Source organism: Schistocerca piceifrons, chromosome 2 (assembly GCF_021461385.2).
Source record: "Schistocerca piceifrons isolate TAMUIC-IGC-003096 chromosome 2, iqSchPice1.1, whole genome shotgun sequence".
Lineage (NCBI taxonomy): Eukaryota > Metazoa > Arthropoda > Insecta > Orthoptera > Acrididae > Schistocerca > Schistocerca piceifrons.
Window position 1 is genome coordinate 861440569 of NC_060139.1, and position 12693 is coordinate 861453261.

General features: G+C 42.6%; 1 non-coding gene across 1 annotated transcript; it reads left to right on the forward strand.

The window, feature by feature from the left end:
- The first annotated feature begins 5171 nt into the window (after window positions 1–5171).
- Trnat-ugu lies at window positions 5172–5245 on the forward strand. The gene has a single exon. It is a non-coding gene; the product is annotated as a tRNA-Thr (tRNA).
- Window positions 5246–12693: the final 7448 nt, after the last annotated feature.

The following is a 12693-nucleotide window of genomic DNA, read 5'->3' on the forward strand; positions in this document are numbered from 1 at the left end:
TTCAACGCTGAGTCAGAGGGTGCATAGTTGAGGGCTACAACCACACCATCATTTTTATTTTGGAAGGCCGCAAGACGCATCCTAGGATAGTCCGGACAGTTGCAAAATAAACCACTGTGCCAGGGTGGCGTAGTGGTTAGCACATCTGGCTAGCATGCAGGCGATCTGAGCACGAATTTAGGCCTTGGTAGAGATTTTCATTCGTCGCTTCAGTATATCATAAATACATTTATATTTTATCACACAGTTTCCCTATTAGTAGGACGGGTGGACTGATGAAAGACAAATTATTTTTCTTTTACGATACAGTCCTTGAATTGTGTATTTGCATTGGCCGTGCGGTTCTAGGCGCTACACTCTGGAACTGCGTGACTGCTACGGTCGCAGGTTCGAATCCTGCCTCGGGCATGGACGTATGTGACGTCCTTAGGTTAGTTAGGTTTAAGTAGTTCTATGTTCTAGGGGACTGATGACCACAGATGTTAGGTCCCATAGTGCTCAGAGCCATTTGAATGATGTATTTCGACTTTCTCTCGCTTCACAGCCCTTACGCAATAGTGACAATTCTCTTCATCTACATCCACAGTCTACATACTGCTGTGAAGTGCAATGCTGACCGTCCATCCCATTCTAGCAGTTATTAGGATTTCCTCCCGCTCCATTCGAGTGTGGAACGTAAAGAGGGTCACTTCTTAACTACCTCTGTGTGCCCTGTTGTTAGCCGAATCTTATCATTGTGGTCTGTACAAGAGCGTTGAGCGATACGTGAGAGGTTGAGGTATACTTACAGATTCCTCACATCGTTGCGGTCTTGACCTATACCAGCAGATCAAACGAACCTATGAGCACTCTTTTGTACACGTTCAATATACCCCGTCATTCTTCTTTCTACAGGTTTTACTCACTTGAGCAAGATACCAGAATGGATCGCAATGCTGAACTGTATCTCCTAAGTAGACTATTTTCCCATATACTGCCACTGAATCGAAGTTTATCGCCTGACTTGCAATCCATAAATGTAACCGTTTGATATTCCCAAAAAGAGTTACTCTCAAACTGTTTGTATAAGATACCTATTTCTTATTGTGACTCACTGATGAAATGACAGGAAACTACACTTTTGCGGTTTATGTATTCCAGAATTTTACTTTCGTGAACACTCGAAGCAAGTTGCCAGTATTTCTGCCGTTTTTGGATCTTACCAAAATCTGAGTATTTGTGCGGTTTTTCTTCAGGGGGTACTTCATTACAGACAGCAAGCAGAGTTCCTGTTTGCATTAAGAAAAACTTTGTCTAACCGCTTGTACAGCGTTCGCTCTTTTTCATGATTTGCAAGATTTATTTGAATTTAAATTTGTGGCTGGATAATCTTCAAGCCACCACAGTCGCCCGTTAATCTAAGCTATGGAAGTGGTGTAAACTTACTGCCTTATCGTATTTTGAGGGTTTCTGTATCGCGCTTTCTGAGGAGATTGTGGACAAGCCCAGCATTTGCCTAGCAGAGAGGGATGAACCATTTACAAAAGAGAAAAAATTAACGCCATCTGATGTATCAGAACGGTGGCCATGTAATCGCATCATTTTCATTAGGTGTATTCTGTGGATGCGTACACCCTCCAGTTGTGAGAAAAGTCGTTCGCATAGACTGTGTGCTTAAGGCCTTGGTATGATAGGCACTAAGACACCTTATCGCTCCTTGATTGGTCCGAGTCGGCAAGCTGCGGCCCGCAGCCGTATGCAGCCCGAATCATTCAGCGAATACACACTGAGGCGTCAAAGAAATTGGTATAGGCATGCATATTCAAATACAAAGATATGTAAACAGGCAGAATACGGTGCTGCGGTCGGCCATGCCTACATAAGACAACAAGTGTCTGGCGCAGTTGTTAAATCGGTTACGGCTGCGACAATAGCAGGTTATCAAGAGTTAAGTGAGTTTGAACGTGGTGTTACAGTCGGCGGACGAGCGATGGAACACAGCATCTTCGAGTTAGTAATGAAGTAGGGATTTTCCCGTACTACCATTTCACGAGTGTACTATGAATATCAGGAATCCGGTAAAACATCAGATCTCCGACATCGTTGCCGCAGGAAAAAGATCGTGCACGTACCGGACCAACGACTGAAGAGAATCGCTCAACGTGACAGAAGTGCAATCCTCCCGCAAACTGCTGTAGATTCCAATGATGGGACATCAACAAGTGTCAGCGCGCCAACCATTCAACGAAACGTCATCGATATGGGCTTTCAAAGCAGAGGGCCTACTCGTGTACCCTTGATGACAGCACGATACAAAGCTTTACGCCTCGCCTGGACCCGTCAACACCGACATCGGACTGTTGACTGGAAACTTGTTGCCCGGTCGGACGAGTGCATTTCAAATTGTATCGAGCGTTTACGGGTATGGAGACAGCCTCATGAATCCATGGACGCTGCTTGTCAGTTGGGGATTGTTCAGTCTGGCGGAGGCTCTGTAATGATGTGGGGCGTATGCAGTTGGAGTGACATTGGACCCCTGTTACGTCAGATACGACTCTAACAGGTGACACGTACGCAAGCATCCTGTCTGATCACCTACAACCATTCCTGTCCGTTGTACAATCCGACGGAATGGGCAATTCCAGCAGGACAATTCGACGCCCCATACGTCCAGAATTGCTACAGTGTGGCTCCAGGAAGAATCTTCTGAGTTTCAACACATTCGCTGGCCACCAAACTCCCCAGACATGAACATTATTGAGCTTATATGGGATGCCTTGCAATGTGCTGTTGCGAAGAGGTCTATCCCATTGGTTCTCTTACGGATTGATGGACAGCCCTGGAAGATTCATGGGGTCAATTCCCTCCAGCACATCCTGTCACGGCTCGGGCGGCTCCTCCCGTCGGAGGTTCGAGTCCTCCCTCTGACGTGTGTGTGTGTGTGTGTGTGTGTGTGTGTGTGTGTGTGTGTGTGTGTGTGTGTGTGTGTGGTCCGTAGCGTAAGTTAGTGTAATTAGTAGTGTGTAAGCTTAGGGACCGATGACCTCAGCAGTTTGGTCCCATAAGATCTAACCACAAATTTCCAAATTTTCCATCCAGCACTAGTTCAGACACTAGTCGAGCCCATGCCACATCGTGTTGTGGCTCTTCTTCGTGCTCGCAGGGACCGTACACGATATTAGGCAGGTGTACCAGTTTCTTTGGCTCTTCGGTGTAAAGTATTATAACTGATAACTGGATTATATATAATTAATCCCCAGCGTAGACAGTATTAAGGTGCCTATCAGTCTATATGGCCACTCCGAACTGAATTGAGTGCTTTACATCCGTACGTGCCCAGGATTCCCCGATTTGAAACCAGTACCGCACAAGTGTCAGTTTCCATTTGGAGTGTTCTCTGTCGTGCCGGTCGAAATCACTGTTTGTCAGACAGTGTGCATTCGTGATATTCTGCAGCGCTTGTAATTTTTGTAAATTTGTGGTATGGACTATGAGACCAAACTGCTGACGTCATCGGTCCCTAGGATTACGCACGACTCAATCTAACTTAAACTAACTTAAGGACAACACACACACACACCCCGATGCCCGAGGGAGGACTCGAACCTCCGACAGGGGGAGCCGCGCGAACTGTGACAATGCGCCACTGACCGCATGGCCACCCCGCGCAGCACGCTTGTAATGCCTATATTATTGTGTTGAGTATGGATCTGTATCAAAACTTTTACAATGCAAATGTTAAACGGCATGCCGATAAGTCGAAACACAAGTGCGAGGAAGAGGTTACTCGTTCGAGAAAGGAATGTAAAGTGAAGTTTGCCAGCAAGAATTCTCTTGTTATTATATAAATAAAGAGATTGAAAAGCCAATTTATCAGGTGGTTGAAAAAATGAACAAAACAATGTTGCCTTTCAGTTTCGAAGTAAGTAAGGGTTCCTGACATGCAATGTGTACTGTATAACGTACCAATAAAAGGAATTTTTTTAAGGATCCGTCAAAATGGTTCACACTATTTCCATCGAGCCTTTTTTTTTACCGTCTGTTTCTTTGTCTGTCAATCTCCACAATACCAATGGCTGTTGTAATGCGGCACTAGTGCAGTCGAGAGGGAGCAGTGAGGTCTGCGTCGACATGGCTCGCCCGACCATCGCCGCCACGCAGCAGTTGAGCCGGGCCACGGTCTTGGTGGATCGTCGGTCGGTCGTCCTGCCGAACGACGCGTTTTGGCTCGCCGATCATTCATGAGTCGTGTGTGTGTGTGTGTGTGTGTGTGTGTGTGTGTGTGTGTGTGTGTGCGCATCGACTCCCGATTTGTCTTCGTGCGTCCTTAGTTAGTATTGCGTATCTTTCAGGTCTTTGTGCAAGTGTTTGTCAAACTGTGTGTGTAGTTGGTGTTATTTCCTCAGACAACTTGTTTTAAAGATTGTCGGTGTACTGGCTGTGAGTCGGTTGGCTGTTACGGACGAGGAAAGTTCTCTCCGCGCGATGCAGTCGGCTGGGGCCGCTGGCAGCCCCTGAGCAGTGTTGGAGCGTGTGTGGAGCTGTCCGATCGCTGCGAGCTTCGTGGTTCAGCGACACAAGACATCAAAGTTCAGTAGTGGTTTCAACAGCCCAAGCCAGGTCCATTCATGTTGTGGTGGTTCGTTTCGGTGGTTTGCTGTTGGGGAGGTTTCCTTGTGAGCAACACCGAGTGTTTCTGCTGCTGAAATTTAGCCGCCATGCGGTGAAATTAACTATTTTGGTCGACTACGATTTGAATTCACCAGTGGAATTTTCTGTTTTGTGGCCATTAGTGTTTTGGTTACATGCCCTGGGCACTGACGTAAATTCAGGCAGTGTTCTTTTGAGTAAAGTTAACTATATTTCCGTGTATACGGAGACAGTAACTTGTTCTCGAAAGAACAGTTACTGTTGATGACCGTGCAGATTTTCCCTGGAATAAATGCTAACTAACTGAAAACCTCAGCTGCCGACAGGTGTTGTTGATATACCTCTATGTGGACAGCTGAAAATGTGGGCCCCGACCGGGACTCGAACCCGGGATATCCTGCTTACATGGCAGACGCTCTATCCATCTGAGCCACCGAGGACACAGATGAATAGCGCGACTGCAGGGACTTATCCCTTGCACGCTCCCCGTGAGACTCACATTCCCAACTGTCCCCAATTCTACATATGTATTGTACCTTGTAGCCTCGGTGGCTCAGATGGATAGAGCGTCTGCCATGTAAGCAGGAGATCCCGGGCTCGAGTCCCGGTCGGGGCACACATTTTCAGCTGTCCACATCGAGGTATATCAATAACACCTGTCGGCAGCTGAGGTTTTCAGTTAGTTAGCATATATTTCCGTGTTTCAAATTCAACTGTACCAGCGGAATTTTGTGCTTAGTGGCCGTTAGTGTTCCGGTTACCTGCCCTGGCCACTAACGTAATTTCGGGCAGCGTCCTTCCCTCACCTGTTGTCGCTGTCCAACATTGTGTGTAATTTTGACAGCTAGTACATACTCCATTGTGGATTATCACGTTTGTAACCTTTCCGGTTTGAGTTCTCATGTGCTGGAAGCAAATCGTTTTGTCGGTCGGTCGGTCCGTGGCTTCCGCCGGTTGGGTTCGACGGATCAAGTGTAGTTCGGCTCACCACCCGTCTCTCCTAAGTGAACGAGGGCACACCGACCTCTCTGGCGGCTTATGAGTGCCACCGGTGATTAATTATCTGTTGTTAACCACTTTAAATTCGAGGCTTATGGTTATTTTTTATTTTCTTAAAATTTTGCAAAATTTATTTTAAATTTATCTTTCAAGCTTAAACATTGCGCCTTCTGCCTTTAAAAGATTGTTTTTTGAAACTTAATTGTGGCCTTCAGCCATTGGTATTGCACTTTGCATATTTATGTTCTATCTGCTTAGCTAAAGGCTTTCTACGTGGCCGTGATGTTTTTAATTATTTAATTTGCCTCTTTAATTGCCTTTCAATCTTGTTGATTTTTTTTAAGATTTCTTGTTGTTGGCTCTAAGCACTATGGGGCTTAACTTCTGAGGTCATCAGTCCCGTAGAACTTAGAACTACTTAAACCTAACGAAACTAAGGACATCACCCACAGCCATAACCGAGGCAGGATTCGAACCTGCGACCGTAGCGGTAGCGTGGTTCCAGACTGTAGCGCCTAGAACGGCTCGGCCACTCCGGCCGGCTTTCTTGTTGTTAAACAACGTATAACGTACCAATAAAATGAATTTTTTAGGGATCCGTCAGAACGGTTCACACTATTTCCGTCGAACCTTTTTTACCGTCTGTTTCCGTCTTCGTCTGTCCATCTCCCCATCCCAATACTACTCAGGGCTGACATATTTAAAATAAAGCGATTTTAATTACATTTCGAAACCTTATTTGATGCATTTTATAAATTAAGCATGATTTTATTAATGTGCTTTATTCTATATTTAAAATAAATAAATAAATTCGTTTTTACGTATTATGAAAATGGCGAGAATCCCAAGGGAGGATGCGTGGTGTCCAAATTTTAAGTAAAAACCGTCATCCGATTAGAGGACGTCTCCTAATTCCAACGCATACAACTGAGTTTTCTGATTTCAAAGATGCTGCTGAAACGTAGCCAGTGCATATCTCCGAACGTAGTATGATCGTAGTGTCTCAAACTCTTTCATCTCCAATAGCTATCCAAAAATTTTTACTGTGAAGCACAAGAATAGAAAGATGTCAGTGTATTTAAAAAGTGGAAAGATCATCGAAGATGTAACGCTTGCTTCGTCTGAAAGACCAGCCATGTTTGTCAGCTGCAAAACAGAAATACCTTTGACGATGTTGCCGTTTCTTCCTTCACTACGCAGGAGGATCTACGATAAACTTTGCAACATCTGATTCCAAGAATGAAGTTGTGTAAAAACAGATGTCAGTACTGAGAGACTATTTCCTCGAGTTTCATAAAAATTAATAGAAATGTAAGTTGTTTTTTGTTGACTACAGTTCTTCTGAATTACAGGACGCATATACAGCCACTTAGCTTGGACAAATTTTTTGTCATTTGACCATGGTTCCGATTGCACTAGGGGAATCTTCATCGGAATAAATGTAACATGGAATACATGTAATCACACCATGGTTTAAAACGTGTGGTGTGACTACATGTATTCCATGTAACATTTTATTCTGATAAAGATTGCCCTAGTGCAATCGAAACCGTGGTCAACTGACAAAATTTTGTGCAACCGAAATGGCTGTATATACGTCCTGTAATTAAATAGCCTACGGTTGCTGAATCACAGCCAATCAAATGTTTAAAATAACAGTTCTACTGCTCAAAATGGCTCAAAGGGCTCTGAGCACTATGGGACTTAAATGCTGAGGTCATCAGTCCCCTGTCCCCTAGAACTTATAACTACTTTAACCTAACTAAGCTAAGGACATCTCACGCATCTATGCCCGAGGCAGGATTCGAACCTGAGACCGTAGCGGTCGCGCGGTTCCAGACTGTAGCGCCTAGAGCCGCTCGGCCACCCCGGCTGGCAGTTCTACTGCTTATTTCTGTACTGGTATTGTCACAAACAAAACATAGTACCTCAGTATTAATGCACTTGAAACAAAGAGTTTCTTATTGGCACTTAGGCCCAGTGAGTTCCGTGGCATGGCATTAGGATTTTCTAACTAAATAACTTATTTTCTTATTATTTTCTGCAATGGTAAATGGGGCAGAATAGTTTTATGGTATGAGAATACCTTCTCAATTTTTTGGATACAAGTAGGTTATGTACAAAATTATATACATTGTTTTTGGTTTTCCTAACGTGAGATTTGACACTTAGTACCTTTTCTATTTCCAGTCTTCAGTTAATAATAATAATAATAATAATAATAGTTGTGTCGGCTACTGAGGGAAAGAGCACCGATGCAAACAAGGAAGGAAATAGGATGCGATGCCCAATGGCAGAAATATGTACATAACACTTTCAAACTAAAAGAGCACTTTATTTCTAAAAAGGTGAGAAACATAACATCTCGTTATGAAGTGGCTTTCTGTGCCTTCTACATGCAATTAAGTTACAGACTATTTCTATTCGTAGAACGCAGGTTAAGAATCGTCTTCCGATTACTCAGTACTGATGCTCTCGACGCCTGCGATCGAACCGGGGCGACTGGTTGAACCAGCGTTGACAGGGGTCGCTGAACTCTCGTCTTCGTGGACGTGTGGCGCTGCCCGCTCTTTCCAATGGCTCGCGGGTCAGCGCCTTCTTGATGCCATTTAGCGGCGATGTGCTGGACGGTGTTCAGTCGATGCTCAATAATATGGGTACGTCTGCGGCCCTAGGTACCGCTCCACTATGTCAGTAACGCATCTTGAGCAAAGAAGTTTTACGATTACTGTCCTAAAGCTATAGAAAATGTCTAACAATAAGCATCTTAAATTGGTTGCTCTAAATGACATAATCGTCAACGATTAGCTTCAATTGATTGTGGCATACCTGAAGAAACTTGAGGACTATTCATCTCCTAATCAAGGTCATTATGAAAGCAAGAGTGGGAGATACGCAAATGTGATATGTCCTAGCAGAGGAGTTTTTGTGCGGTCTGCTTATCTCGTAATCATAAAATAATACAAATGCTGATTCATAACGCGTTAAAATTAATGTCAGGTAGCGGATAGACTGTCTCTTGCGAAAATTAGTAAATATATCGAGTATTTAGTGCCCTGAGCACTCAAATTTGCACCTAGGAGGAGTTCAGTTTTCGTCCTAAGTGTACTTAAGACCATTATACCTTATTGTGCTGTCAACTGCAGCAGAACTCTCATTTGAGGTGCAGCTTAATCGCTTTTTAATATCAATATATTAGAAAGTAAAGAAGACGCTGATTTCCAAGAGCAAGAACTACGAAAGGTAGTTGGGTGCTAAATTTTTCAAGGAGGGAGAATCGTAATAGTGTTCAGGCAGCGAAGAGCTGGTTTTTTTCTTAAATGTAATGGAGAGATGAATGAGACTACCTTCCTTATTGACTGCCGGCTGGGGATCTTCAGCCTAGAGAATTAAATTTACAGGATAGGAGCTGCGAGTGGAATACACAAGAGTAAACATTCCGCGGGTAACCTACGTTGGATCGAAGGAGGTGGTTCATCGTTTAACGTCCCGCCGAGCACCCGGTTATTAGAGACAGCATAACTTCAGGTCAACAAGCGTCGGGGAGAAAAAGATTCGTCTCGGTGCTTGTCTTGTTATGTTAGCGCAACATGTCACATGTTACATAAACCAGAGCATAAGTAATACATTTACCGACATAACTGTTTTTCATCCTAATGACACCTGTGAATGAATTACACGCTTTTGCATTTTCTTGGATTTTGTGTATAGGTATTGTGCAGTTTAATGTTGTAAATTTGGATGTTGCTTCTCCTCTGACACAACTCTTTGAAAATGCTGATATACTGGGGAGCACCTTCTTTATCTTGAAGGTTAATAAAATTTTTAAAGAAGAGAAAACTTGTTTTATTCAGTAGTAATTTCAGTTTTAAATAATGACTAATAACACAGAAATCATAATGAAATTAGAAAAACAACATCTATAAAGTTCAACCATGCTGTTGTAGGGTAGGACTAGCAACCTGGGTTATCAAAATCTTTATTTTTCTTCAATATTGGTCACAGTTGCGATGATAGTCATTTTTCGTTGCCACTAGTTTCGGACAATCACATCCATTTTCAAACCATGGCCTTACACGTAAGTGCAATCACACAGTTCCAACCAGTGTACACGCGAGTAACCAAGTATATACTATTCCTCACCGTTAACACAGTTAGAAAACACTGATGTACAGAAATGGAAAAGCAGAAATGTTGCAGTAGTTAGGGAAATAATGAAGGGAAATCGCTCTGTGGTATGGAGGCAGAAGAGCATCAAAGGAAAATTAAAAGTCTGACTATAAAAAATTGCAATTATATTTAGCCTAATGAAAGAGGTACGGAAATGTGTAAAGTTGTAACTGTGACAATGTTATGGTTGCCTACACATTTTTCTCAAAAAAATGCAAGGCAGTCCTGTGAAACTTTATTATCGTTACCATAAAGTCCAATATGTAGCCGTACAACTTGTATTTTTAAAACCCTTATTCCGGTAAGTCAGTATTCAAACATTTTCTGGAACCTCCTACTATCGGACATGACAATATTCTGGTAGAGAACAAAAAAACAGATATTAAATACTCTTCCTACAAACCATGAAAAATCAATTCTCTAGTATCTGACTGCGATTTCATAAATTATCCTCTAGCATCTTCCAAAAATTATGATGCAATTCTCCTGCACGGGAAGGACAACTTACGTCATCTTCCGCTGCAACTGCAGAATTATATTGTGTCCAGGAAAGTGCTGAAGTTTTTCAAAAGAAATACGGCGATCCATGCAGAGTGCAATTCATGATCAAACTACTGATGAAACTATTCCTTTGTTTTTTTTCTTATAGAAAATAATGGTCAGGAGGGGTTTAGTCAACAAGCCTTATGCAGTGTAAAATAATGAAATAAATCGATAAAAAATTTAAATTTGTTTTCTGGAAATTGAAGATTCACACACTGACAAACTTTGCTCAGACCTTTCTTTTCCTTGGACGGTTTGAGTAGCAAAAACTAATTATTCCACTACGTCTACAATCGATAATCATGTATCTAGTCGCAAAACAGTTGTGAATATTTCTTTCAATATGTGCATAGAAAAATCTGACAAAATCCCCCCCCCCCCCCCCCCCCCAGTGCGCAGGTAAGCAACAACTACGTGTAGCAAAATGGCAGCTTTCTGAAAATCCTCGATTAATTCCAAAAGATCGTCCAACACTACTAGCACTGTCTGAGCTGGCTGTGACCTCTCCTGGTGCAGCTTCTCTCCGTATCATTCTGCGTCCGACTACTCACAACTGTATGCTCGATACCACGCGATAATATTTCGGAGTTTGTGTATGTACGCAACAGCGGAACCGTAGCCAACTTTCCAAAAGAAAGGATATGAACGTCCATCTTTCAAAATGTCACGCATACATAGGAATAGTGCATGTTGCGAGTGCATTCACTGAGCCTTACAGGAGCCGTCAAGCAACGGGTGTCTCTTAGCAGAGCGTAGCATCATCAGTAGCAATAAGTTGTGAAGGCCTCGGATGATGAGCTGCTCCCTGTCTTGGAAAATATGAAAAAGGCCACGTAGGCTCCGTGACATATTGCAAATCTGAGAAGAGCCATGTGTGATTTGCACAAATACGGGGCTGGGGCTATGCGTATGGTGCGAAGATTGTGTTACATTAGTCGTCTCCAGGCAAAGTACTTATTCAGTGTTCCAATGGTTGGTCAAGTCTTTAAATGTAACTTTTTTCTATTCAGTATACTACGTTAACTTAAGAGTCTTATGAAAATTCAGGTACCTAATGCATATTTTCTCGAATAGGTTCCCTCTCCGAATCCTTCGGAAGTTTAGTTCCTTACTATTGAGTGTTAGCTACGAACTCTGTTCGTTTTTATAGCTTAGAATTTGCAGTTGAATGATTAACGCAGTTATTCCAGAATTAATCTGGTATTATGAGATGAAGATCTGTTAAGTTCCCATCCTTTACTAAACAAAGACGAATACTTAATCTGAGTACCAAGATGTTTGTATTGTAGTTGTAAACATTTTGTCAGTGTTTATTAGAAAGTGAAATATAAGGACCTTATCCAGATTCTGTATTTACATATTAGTCGTTTCGTTCAAAATAGTACATGTCCGTCTGGGAAAGGCGACCGTAATTCTAATTGTTGTAACTTGTTGCACTCTTCCATTTAAAAGTGTGAACCCGTACTCATCTGTAATTTCACAAGAGGATTTCATTTTGCAAGTATTTCTTCACAATAGCTTAACTGCAGAATGTATATGTAGTTGTTGAGCAGCGATACGATGTTACACGATTAGGGAGTCAATGGCAAATGAACACACGTTCTACCATCTACCATCATGAGAGCCAAATGCGGGAACTCCAGAATGGGGTATCATGAAATACTTGAAGCGTGGAGCTTTCGCAGTTACAACTGGGTGGCTTTATCGACATCGCAAAGAATCCCATGAGAAGATCCTTGATCACTGCAAGAAACGTTCAGACCTATCAAAGAGTGAAAAACAATTGGTTAGACTGGAAGAGAGATTGAATTAAAAGGTAATGTTCGGCGAGGAAATTGAAATAGCGGGAAGGCCACGTCGATAATACTATGTTTACTACTCAACCATAACGATATAGCAAAATACGTAAGTACGAAATTACTTCACAACGACCAACATTCTAAACATGTACACTGTGAGATAATAAACTACGAAAATTGGCAACAGAAAAAATATATGAAGACAGAAGCGAAGCCGTTGAAATAAACCTGGGTTCGCAAATGAGCAGTTTCTGAGTAACTATAAATGTGTTGTCCGAGTCACCAATGACCTCTACAAGACATGTTATACTAGTTGGTTCAGTGATACTTGAAATGCAACCTTTTCTATTCAGTCCACGTCTACTTGGGCTCCAATTTGACGTAAAGCAGTTTACTGTGTATGGCTCACCACCACTCCAGGATGTTTTCTTATTGAATGTGTACGAGGTAACTGTCTCATTGGCTACACATTCTTCCAACATACCTTGACGGATAAGGGCAACTGCAGTTTCTGCGGCGCGATCTTCCAAGATTGGTTGACGATGACCCCCTT